Source organism: Malus domestica, chromosome 13 (genome assembly GCF_042453785.1).
Source record: "Malus domestica chromosome 13, GDT2T_hap1".
In the NCBI taxonomy this organism is placed as follows: domain Eukaryota; kingdom Viridiplantae; phylum Streptophyta; class Magnoliopsida; order Rosales; family Rosaceae; genus Malus; species Malus domestica.
Window position 1 is genome coordinate 18,595,925 of NC_091673.1, and position 11,260 is coordinate 18,607,184.

General features: G+C 37.6%; 1 long non-coding RNA gene across 1 annotated transcript; it reads left to right on the forward strand.

Moving 5' to 3' along the window:
- The first annotated feature begins 8,346 nt into the window (after positions 1-8,346).
- LOC139190304 (uncharacterized) lies at positions 8,347-10,270 on the forward strand. The gene is made up of 2 exons (XR_011574419.1): positions 8,347-8,601; positions 9,601-10,270. It is a non-coding gene; the product is annotated as an uncharacterized lncRNA (long non-coding RNA).
- Positions 10,271-11,260: the final 990 nt, after the last annotated feature.

An 11,260-nucleotide genomic window follows, 5' to 3' on the forward strand; every position in this document is an offset into this window, starting at 1 on the left:
CCGTCCGTCGGCGCTATCACCACCGTCCACCGTCATCGTCTGGTTGGCTGGATTCTGGAAAATTTGGCTGGATTCATGTAAAAACTTTAAAACTTCATATCTTTCCCATTTCTCAACCATTCTCAACGCACTTTATATGGAAATGAAGCTTGGGAAGAGAAGAACAAGATTGTACCCTTAAAAAGTTCAAAAATGGATGAAAATGGACGGAAAAAAGTCGAAGGTCTCGGAGCTATTTTCCTAGTCTCAAAACTATGTGTTTTCACGTTGGCTCCACTTCAAACTTAGGCTAGTGACTCCAAGGAGTTGGGTAGATGTTTCCAAACTTTCCAAAACCTTGCAACTTGAACAAAAAATCGTCGGAGAACTCACACCGGAGTCGGAGCTCCGAGTTGCTCCGAGTTAGATGCTCAAAACTCAACCATTTTAGAATTGGTTCGTATGGATGGACTCGTGGTGATGAGGGGAGCACGATGGTGGTGATTTAAGGTCCAATCCGTGAGGTTTTATTATGGTGTTTGGTTGTTGCAAAGAGAAGAGAGTAGTTGGGCGTGAATAAGAGAAAAAGAAGATAAAGAGAGGTTTTTTGACTGGACAAAAGAGAGAGGGGAGCTATCTGATTAGGTGAGAGAAATAAGGAGAGTGATTGATTAGTTGGTGAGGGAGAGCAGGTCACGGGACAGATTTAAAGAGAAAAGTGATAAGATTTGGTGCACTTTAAAATTACACAATCCAGCTCACCTTATCAAAAGTAGTAATTTCCAACACTAAATTATTGGCAATTCTACCCTTTGTTAACGCACTTAACTAAGTGAAATTTTTTCATTATAAATCTGATTCGGGCCTAACTTATACTCATGCATTCGTAACAACGAGTACTATTTAATTACGATAATAGGAAAAATAGATTAAAAGCGGAATAACTACGTCCATGTTAGGTTCCACTTTGCCAATAAGGGTATAATCATCATTTTACACACTTGGGAATGAAATTACATGAGAAATTAGGGACAGGTCATCACAACGAAGCCAAGATTTTTTTCATGGGTGGGCTACCTAAAATAATTACCATAAAATAACATAATATTTGGTATCTACATAAAATTATATAATGATACATGAATATAAAACTCTAAAAACTGAAATAATAATCCAAACTAACACAACAGTAATACAATTTCACTATTTTCTTAAAAAATATTCATTAATTACATATTAAAATAAAGTACAATTTTTTTCTTCATTAGAAAATACATAGGAAAAAAAGTCTCTCATTTTCTCTCTCTAAAATTATCTATGTGAAAGACAATCCCAACAACGTCACCGCCGGCCCTAACCTTTGGCTTGGGTGTCGGAGGCCTCCACCCTTCCTCTCTTCATTCCTTCATTTCTTCTTTGTTTCCTCCTGAGTTTTCTCAAGTTCTCTTTCCTTTGCCCTCTCCCTTTTTTCCTCCCCTCTCATCTCTTTTGCTTTTCCCTTCCCTGCTTACCTACTCATGTTCCTTCATCTTTTCCAGTTTTCTCTCTTCCTTTTTAATTCTCTTTTCTCCCCTAAGTTTAATCTCAGTTTTCCTTGAGCTAAGACTTAACTATCTTGGGCTTCACGCCCTTTATCCGGTGTTTTTTCTCTCTTGATTTTACTGCTTTCTATCTTTTATTTTCCCTTCTTCCCTCCTCCTTAGATGTGATACTTCATCCCTATCCCACCATGTGCTCCGATCGGCAGGCTCCAATTAGAAATTGGATATCAAATCCACTTCCCTCCCTCACTTCTCTTCCCCCAATTGGCATGCTAGATCTCCATTGAGGTCAAGTGTTAGGTATATTACATACCCCTTAGCCTCACCTTCTTCCCATATGTTACTTTGTATATATTTGCAGGGGTTCATGAAGGGGGCTTGAATTTGGTGTCTACTTTCTCAGTTCGGAGTTTGACTCCTCCGAGGATGTGACAGGCGACAGCAATATGGTCTTTGCTGCTGGAGATTAGGGTTTTATGTTGTTTGTTTTCTACTGCCTTCGGGACTAAACTTGTGTGGGTCTCCTGTTGTATCTTGGGTTGCTGCTCTCATTTTGCTTGGGCCTTTTAGTTTCTTTGTAGTTGTTTACCAAGTTTTTTTCGGGCCTTGTGCAAGTTTTTATTGTAATGAAAGTTGTCTTTGTGATAAAAAAAGTACATATTAAATTATAGTTTTTATTAGAACTGCGCGGGCTATATATAAGTATAATAGGTCAAAGTAGGTTAATACATAAACTATTAGCAAGAGTTCAAACTAAAGCTCCCCATGCTACAACCTACCTTAGTCGTGGGTGTAGCTCCGCCAGTGATATAGTTGTGCATGAAAGAAAATACAAGTGAATAAATAACGTGTTTATAGGGTTTTTTCATATGGATTTGGATCCTCGGTTTGTTTTTTTGGGTGAATACTATACAAGACTTCTAATCCAAATGGTTAAAAGAAATCTAATGGCTTACACTTCTTTATTCCCCATTGATTCCATCCTAGCCTTTAAACCATCAAAATCGTTTAGCCTCCTCCTCATTTCCATGGTTGTCTTGGTGCGACATCAGCGACGGCCGGCCAATGATGGCTGGTACTTAATTTCCATGGCTGCCATGGTATGACACTGGTGACGGTGAGCTAGTGAAAATTGGTACTCGAATGGTCGAGAGTGAACAATTTCTTATTTTCCCTAATATTGCTTCATAGAAAATCTTTTTATTATTATTTTTCCTAGGTTCTTCAAAGTCCAAAATCTGCTTCAATAGGAAATGGATTCTAGATGGAGCTAATCTTATAAAAAGAGGCATGACTTGGAGAATTGTTAGGGGAGAGAGTGTGAAGTTTTTGTTGGAAATGTGCCCTAAAACCAATCATATGATGATACTTTACGGACATTTCACATGTTAAACTAATCTAGTTTAATATCAAGGGCAAAGATTATTGTTTGAGCCGTCTCATATAAATGTTATATGCTTAAACGATAAGTCCAAGGAATATGTGATTGGGAGAATGCAATCTAAAGAAGTTAGATTCATGAGACCATTCTTTCGTAGACACATCCTAAACGTTCCTGATCATAGGATTGCCAATTGGGCATTGACAGTCCGTTAAGATCAGTACGTGCTGTGTCTTCTCTCAGGGAGAATGACTAGTCTCAAGTCATTGGTGTGTGTGACATCAAGACAAGTACGTAGGTGCTCAATAGAGAATGAGTTCACTGAACACGATCAACGAAGAGTTCTCATATTCATGTCACATGAGAACTCATGGTTGGGATAATGCAAAGTAGTCCTTTGACCTGAGGCATCATAGTTGTCTTGTGGTTAAGTCCTTGATCTTTGATTATGTCAAAAGTCACTCCAAAAGGAGGGTGTCCACGACATAGTTGGGGTTAAGCCACTTAGCCATGGAGGCAAGTGAATGCGCAACAAGGGATCTCTAACCTTCAAACTGTTTGAGGGAGAATACTCTATGATATGATTAAGAATCTCTGGCCAGAGTATGAATGAGATTTAGGAAGTCGTTCCAAATCACATTCAAGGTAATCATATAAGCACACGAATCACATTGGATAGTAGACATGAATAAACTATCAAACCAAACAATGTGGTCAAGAGTATTGTATTAGAGAAAGACTGTATTGCATTTGTAATCCTAAACTGAATAGGTTCTCCACCTCTTCTGATTAGCTTGGGTAACCATGATATGCTGCTAGGTGTCACTCTTGGTTTGTGGAAGCCCTAAACGTGTATAAACACTAAAGGGAGAATTGAAAGTAAGTTTCAATTCACAATCGATTTGAAAGAGTTTTAATCGCCCACTGCCTCGCTAAAAGGAACCTAATGGATCGTACACCGTGTAAGGTGGAGATTGAAGAAACAATGGAGATGAGTAAGAATAATTAAATGGTTTAATTATTTATGGCAAGGATTAATTAATATGTTAATTAATCAAACGAATAAGTTCGTTAAAGACCTCGGGATAGTTTTGGACCTTAAGGCCCAATGGGCTTCAAACGTCAAGCCCATTGACTTAAGTTGTATGACAATTTAATGAATAAAGATTCACAAAGGCCCAAAAGCCCAAATCCCTTATGTGGCCGCCCATGTGTGTTGAATTAGGGTTTTTGGTTCTTAAGTCATTTAAAGAAATGACTATATAAAGAATTTTATAGCCTAAAATTCATTAAGGGTTCTTTTGGAGAAAATTGGAGAGAACATGTCTCTCATTTTCTCTCTAGGAGGCCGGCCCCCTTGGAGGGTGTAGCTAGCAATCCTACTACTCCAAGGTCACTCATTTTCTTCTCCAATCTAACCTTGGTGTAGACACTTAGAGGTTCTTAATTTTGGGAACTTGGAGAACCATATTCTTCCATCCAAATCCATGGATCTAAGAAGCAAGGAATGAAGGCCCTCTCTTTGGGTGATTAGCCTTTGCTTATGCAAAGAGGAATCTACAAAGGTATAAATTTCAACTCACTTTGTTAAGAGTTGAGTCTTGGTTCACCAATCTACTAGGCTTTGAATTTCATGGTTAATGTTTTGTTTTTAAGTGCATGCAAGCATGATTCCGCCTTTAATTGTTAATTGCATGCTTATAGATGTTGCTTAAATGAACATGTTTTTCACAAAATAATCCTTCAGTTTTGAAAGGATTTGTGAGTTCTAAATGGTCCTTTAATTGAAACTATTGGTGATGCTCACATTTCTAATGTTGATTGTGTTGTTTCAGAAACTATTGGTGATGCTCACATTTCTAATGTTGATTGTGTTGTTTCAGAGTTTTTCGAAAATGGATGGGGGATCTATATAAGCTTAGAGTGGTGTTGCCTGAAGATATGGTGCAGAAAATTATATGGAGATCGATTTCTAGTGGTGTATTCACTGTCAAGTCAGCTTATAGCCTCCCTTTTTTTTTTAAGGAGAGGATTGATCTGATACAGGTTGGGATTTTAAGCGGCGGTCTCCTTTTGGGATTTTCCCAAAGCATGAAAGCCCAAAGCACGAATAGTAGCAATGATGTCTGGCATGGCATACTCTTCCAAGTTCTCTTGGCTTTCCTGTTGCTGCTCTTCAAGCTGAGGTTTGTTCAGCCTGGGAGCAGCCTCACCTGCTTCCTCTGAGACATTGCCACTCCTGGTGGTGTTTCTTGTAGATCTTAGAGTCATTGAATCAGAGTTGCGACCTGGTTCTCAATGGAGTCGCCAATATGTTGAGGACCTTTTGGTCGAGTTAGATTTGGGCCTCAGTGGAAACTATCCCTACAATCTTTCAATCTCTATCATGTAGGCATATCTAGTAGAATTCTCAATCCCTATATTTCAACCCTCCAACTCTATTACAATTGCAATCTTTTAATTTCCACCATCTATTATAGTAAAAACAAATTTAAAAAAAAAAACAACAAAAGGTTATCAAAATTATCCTTATCTAATCTTTGACTATTTGTTAAATTCAAGTTTTGTATATCCTCATGAAGATCCGTAAAGCTATATGAAATGGGTGGTCTTTGGTTTGTGGAGAATCTGGAAGTCTAGGAATTCTTTAGTATTTGAAAGGAAAATTGTGGTGCCCATCGAATCTATAATGCTATTGAGAAAGCAAAGGTGTGAGTTTGAAGATTTGAAGAAAGGGGAGGTCTCGTGTATAGACAAGGTTCAGTGGCAAAAGGGTGCTCCGGTGAGTACTTATCTACCTGCCAGTTGGGCACGACCACCTTTTCGTACAATTAAAGTCAACTGTGATGGAGCTTGGATCAAGGAGTCAAGCGAGGTGGTTTTGGATGGATGGCACGAGATTTTGCGAGCATTTTTCAGGGGGCAGGTGGCGGAGGTGGCGGAGGTGGCTTGCTTTATGAGTCTAGCTTAATGGCGGAGACGAAAGTGATACGAGCGGCGGTGATGGCTTGTATTGACAAGGGCTTTGAGGTTGTCAGGTTGAGTCAGACTCCAAATGTCTCGTGGACATGCTCAATGGGAAAACGCAACTTGATGTTGTGATTGAAGGCATCCTCTTTGATATTCAGTTTTTGAAGCAAAAATTGAGTTCGGTAGAATTTATCTTCGACACATTAAGCCACTTTTGTTGTAGTGCCTAAAATACTTCAAAAAAATTAGCACGTCTTAGGAAGTATTCCAGTTGAATTAATGTCTCCAATTTAGCAATTGATTGCATGATACATAAATTGTAACTTGTATGAGAAGCGTGGTGTGGAAGCTAAAAGTTCACTAGTTTAGCATGAGAGAGAAAGCATGTGCTTACTTGCATGGTTTAAGGGTGGCTAATCTAGGATTCTTAATACTCAGGAAATATTTTGTTGTGATTAAGGAAGCCTACTGGAAACTTAAAGAAATCCCATAAAGTGAGGAAAGCTACTTCCTCAAGAACTAAGGTTTTTTGCACTTAGAAAAAGCTTGCTTTGCTTGGTGCGGTCTTGCCTTGGTCCCCTCTCCTCCTCGTTCTTGTTGTCTCTCCTCATTTTATAGGCTGAAGGATCCTTTCTAGTTTCACCTAGGAATCCCTTGGTTTCCTTTCTTCTATTTTTGGCCAAGTCTTCTCTTATTCTTTCCGTGGGTGCAGCTATAGCATTCCTCTTTGGTGTAACGTCAAAGCATGTTACTAGCCTCGTGAAGACTTAGGTTAAACACATTGCCCAGAGTGTCTTCTTCTAGCGTTAGTGTCCACAAACTCCCTTTTGACAACGCTCCTCCTTACTTTCCTTTCTTGTTTTTCCATGTAAGCTTGGAAGGAAAGGGTTCATTTTCTCCCCATTAATGAGGCGCGTGGCTCTATGTTTGAACGTAATCATGTAGACAGCTCAGTCATGGGTTTTGGTTTTTTTTTTTTTTTTTCCTAAGCATCCTATTTGGTTTGTAAGGGAAAGAAAAGTTTGATTTGTTCTATCTCAAACTTGCCCGCATGAAGCCAAAGACTATGGGGTTGGACTTTTGGTGCAACCATGATCCACTTGGCAAGCCCTGATGTGGCTTGGGCCCACTTTAGCATGTAGCGGGGTTGACATTATTTATTTACAATATTAATGTCGTAGCATGGCTTAGCATGATAATTATGCATGAATTTGCATGGGTTTGTGATGATTATACAAACTCCAATTTATAAATATTTATTATATTAGCGTAGCTGATCGTAAATTCACATACCCCTCGATTTTGCACTTTTGTATAGATTACGATAATTGGGCGTTGAGATATGATTGGACTTGTAAGTGAGATTTTTGGGTTCTAACACAATTCAACCATTGAAAGAGGTTCTAGGGGCTAAAACAACTTGTGTTTTCAAAAAATTTATGATAGTGATGCTTAACAAAATTCTCTCTTTCACTCTATTAAAATGGACTTTTCAAATCATTTTTAATTTTTGTTTATATGGTCAATCACAAAAAAGCACACAAAAGTATATGGCAAACCATCTTCCAATTAGGGCAAAATTTCCAAATGGCTTTATCGAGCATAGGAATTACTTTTTATCTTCACATACTCAAGATATCTCTCCTTCTCTTTTGACCTCCTCTGGGGATTACAAAGTACATCGATCATAACACAATGTATGAATCTATGATTGTGTTTTGTGACACTGCCATCGTATCTAAGGATTTAAATTGTAGTAATTCATGTTAATTCTCATGATTGTACGGATGAATTATGGGATGCCAAAATCAATGAAAAGGTTAATGCATGATTATTTTGCCTATCTGTTGATGCATGATGATTGTCTACAAAATCTATGATAGTACATTGAGACTTCAACTTTCATGTGATGATAGAATTAGAAGCTGATTACGTTTGAAATGACTAGCTAATTAGGGATAGGTAAGAACTAGGAAAAAAAAACTAGTGTGTTATCACAAACTATCTGAGTGGAGCACATTACATACAGTAAATCTTATATCTAATACTTTTGAGAGAGAATTTGACGTAATGTGTCAGGCGTAAGTACATTTTTTTTTATAATCAAGCATTTTGATAATTAATCCAACACATTGAGTGCTTCATTTTGGAGCTTTATTATTACGAAGTGTACACACACACATACATGGTCAGATCTATTAAGGGACCTAACTGGTCCTGAGACCACCTGAAAGTCCGGATAAATGGTTGTGAGGACCTCCAATGACCACTCAAGTCCGAGCATGCAGTGGAGGAGAAGAGCACTGACGGCTGCACTATAGGTTTTGCAAATCAGAAGGAGAAGAAGAAGACATTTTTTTTTTAAATGACTTGACTAAAACGATGTCATTTTTAACCAAACCATTTTAAAAAATAAAATAAAACCCAGCCTTCTTATTAAGCCATGTGAGAGCCTCACCCTTTTAATTAAAAAACAAAAGAATGAAAAAAAGAAAGAGACGTTCGAACAACTGTTTCTCTACCCCTGACCTCCAGACTTTACTTCACCCATTCCAATTTCATTCACTTTTCCAATTTCAATTCCCTAATTGGCTAATTGGTTATCCCCACCCAACCAATCCCCAGGCTACCACCAGTCTTTTCTTCGCCACCACCAGTTGTCTCCTTTCCACGACTACCACCTGATTCACTTTTCTCCACCACCACTTAATCCCATAATTCTAAATATAAGTAAGTTTTCTATTTTAGTTTAAGTTAATCATATAGAATACTAAATTAATAATAGATTGTAGTTATTGTTAATTTGTTATGATTTTTGATATTGTTTACATCATGTGTTGTTTAGTTCATATATTTTTTGGCTTCATCAATTGATATGGCTTCTTGTTTTGATTAATAGATATGTGTAGAAATCAGAAATATAGAACGATATTACAAGCTAAAATCATCATCGATTAGCATACCGTTCAAATTTTTTTTAAACTTTTATATTGATACCATCCAATATTAAAATCCTGAATCCAACACTTCACACATACACATTCCCCCAGCAGATATTATGGCAAATTGTTGTTCTCACAATATTATGTGGCTTGTGAACCATATCTGATAAGGTTCGTGCCAGACCAATATGACAATTCCCAGTTTCAGAAACATAAGAGTACAGTTTCATGAGTATGGCTTTTAAGTCTTGTACTAGGATTTGTGACGGTATTAAATGACACCACATGGTAAGTGCAGAGCATATAATAGCTATTCATTGGTGGGGTGAAGCCGTTTATGCGTAGTTGGATCGTTGGAGACTGAAACTTTTTAGGTTTGCTCTTCTTCTATATTTTTTTTCCTTCGCTAGTGATGTGGACTTTGTAATAAAAAATGGACAACTGGTGACAAATTACGGTTATCCACCATTTCTGGGGGCCAAGGGGCCAATATATTTTCGCCCTTTGGGCCCGTTGTTGCATTATTGTGCTTGGTGCTTTTGTTGTTTTATGACGTTTTTGTTGTATTGTTGGAGTTTGTGTGTTTTATGCTCTCTTGGCCTAGGCAATCCAATTAGTTTCTATTTAACAAGAATGTATTGTCTATGAGGTTTGAATTTAGGACATCTGAAGACGCAATTAGTTGTTATTTTTATTTTAGAACCGCCTCCAATAAAATGAAGTATTACTAGACGAAATGATCAAATATACATAACAATTAGTTTGAGTGTAGATTTTTTTCATGCAGAAATGGGATCTGATGACCCACAGGGTTTTATGAAAAGTGAGAAACATATATATATATGGTGTAAGACACAAAGACTAGAAGGGAGCTGGGGTTATGATGTCAGTCAGAAGGTGAAAAAAAGGAGTGAATTCAAAGCTCATATATCTTTGATGTTTACTCTTTCATCTCATGCAACACATGATAAAGTGAATATTAAAGCTCTTACTTGGATTATATTCTTTGTAACTCCCTACAAGCAAAGCCACATTGGAAGAAATAAAAAAAAGTTCAACTGCTAAAAGATGAAAAAACATATATATAACTTTGTTTTTTGCATCTTCCTTTCCAGTCATATTTTCACACACACACACCCCTCACTTTTTTTCGGATTTGGTAGAAACATATAGAATATGCAGAAGGATTGCATTTGGAAAGAAGAAAAAAAAAACAGCTGAAATAGCAGGAGGCAAGGGGCTTGTAGTTCAAGGGATTACAAACCTCTGCACTCGAGGTTCTAGGTTTGATTCCCCACTCCTCACTATTGCTTGTAGCAAAGAAGGAAAAAATGGAAAAGATGTAGCAGGAGAAGATATTGATCCTGCAGCTCTAATCTTAGTAATAATAATATATGAACAATGTTTTAACTAACAATTGCATAATTTAAGTATTCTCATGTTCTCATGTCATCAAATGCTCCACTCTGCTGACAATGTAAACCATAATAAAGTAGTCACGCTTTAATGTATATTCCTCACTAAAACCAGGGTTTCCATGGTTGGATTTGCTTTAAAGTAGACTGTAAGTACTGTGATACAAACCTGCCCGGACCGAAATCTTCTTCTTCTAGTAAAGTGTTCTCGTTTTCCTTCAAATCCAATTATTGATGCAAAACAATGAATAGAGATTATTAAAATGGAAATTATATGATGTATACTTACATGATCGATGATATGGAACAAGCAGCGAGATTGTCTAAAACGCTCGGAATTCAGACATTGATGATCAACGATGGATAAAAGGGTATATCTAACTGATCAATTGCCATGAGTAGGAACGTACTGCATTTTGTGTTGGGGGGAATGAAGCCTGGTCCGAGATCATTCAATGTTCATGTTCTTTGTTTCAGAGGAATGGTCTCGAACCAGACAGCATTCCCCACAACATGTTGTGAGACATCTGATCCACCGGGACGGAGAAAGAAAGAATGAAGAGAGAAAAAGAGAAGGAGAGAGAAAGAATGTAGATTTTGATCTGGCCATGCATCAGGTTTTCATGGACCCTTTTATACGTGCAGGAGAGGAGTGTCTGATGTGGTCAGCTGACATGGTAGTGCTACTTTCGATGGCTTCCCTGCCATGTTTACATGCTTTTCACAAAGCATTGCAAACCAATTTCAGGCTTCATTTGCTGTTTTTGTACCTCTCAGCCCTCGCTTGTATAAGTGGCGTCTTGTCTGTGACTATATGCTAGTCATTTTTCGGATTCTTTGTTAGACCTCCTTTGCACGATGTGCGTTTGGACTTTGTTAAATGAAATAATCACTTACTGACCAAAAGGAAAAAAAGAAAAAATTGCCTTTTTTTCCTACCTAATTTATTTTCTTTAAAGACAAGAAAGAAAGTTCACAATGGCTGAAACCGAAAGCACTTAGCTAGGGTAAAATCAGAATTGTTCTTAGGAG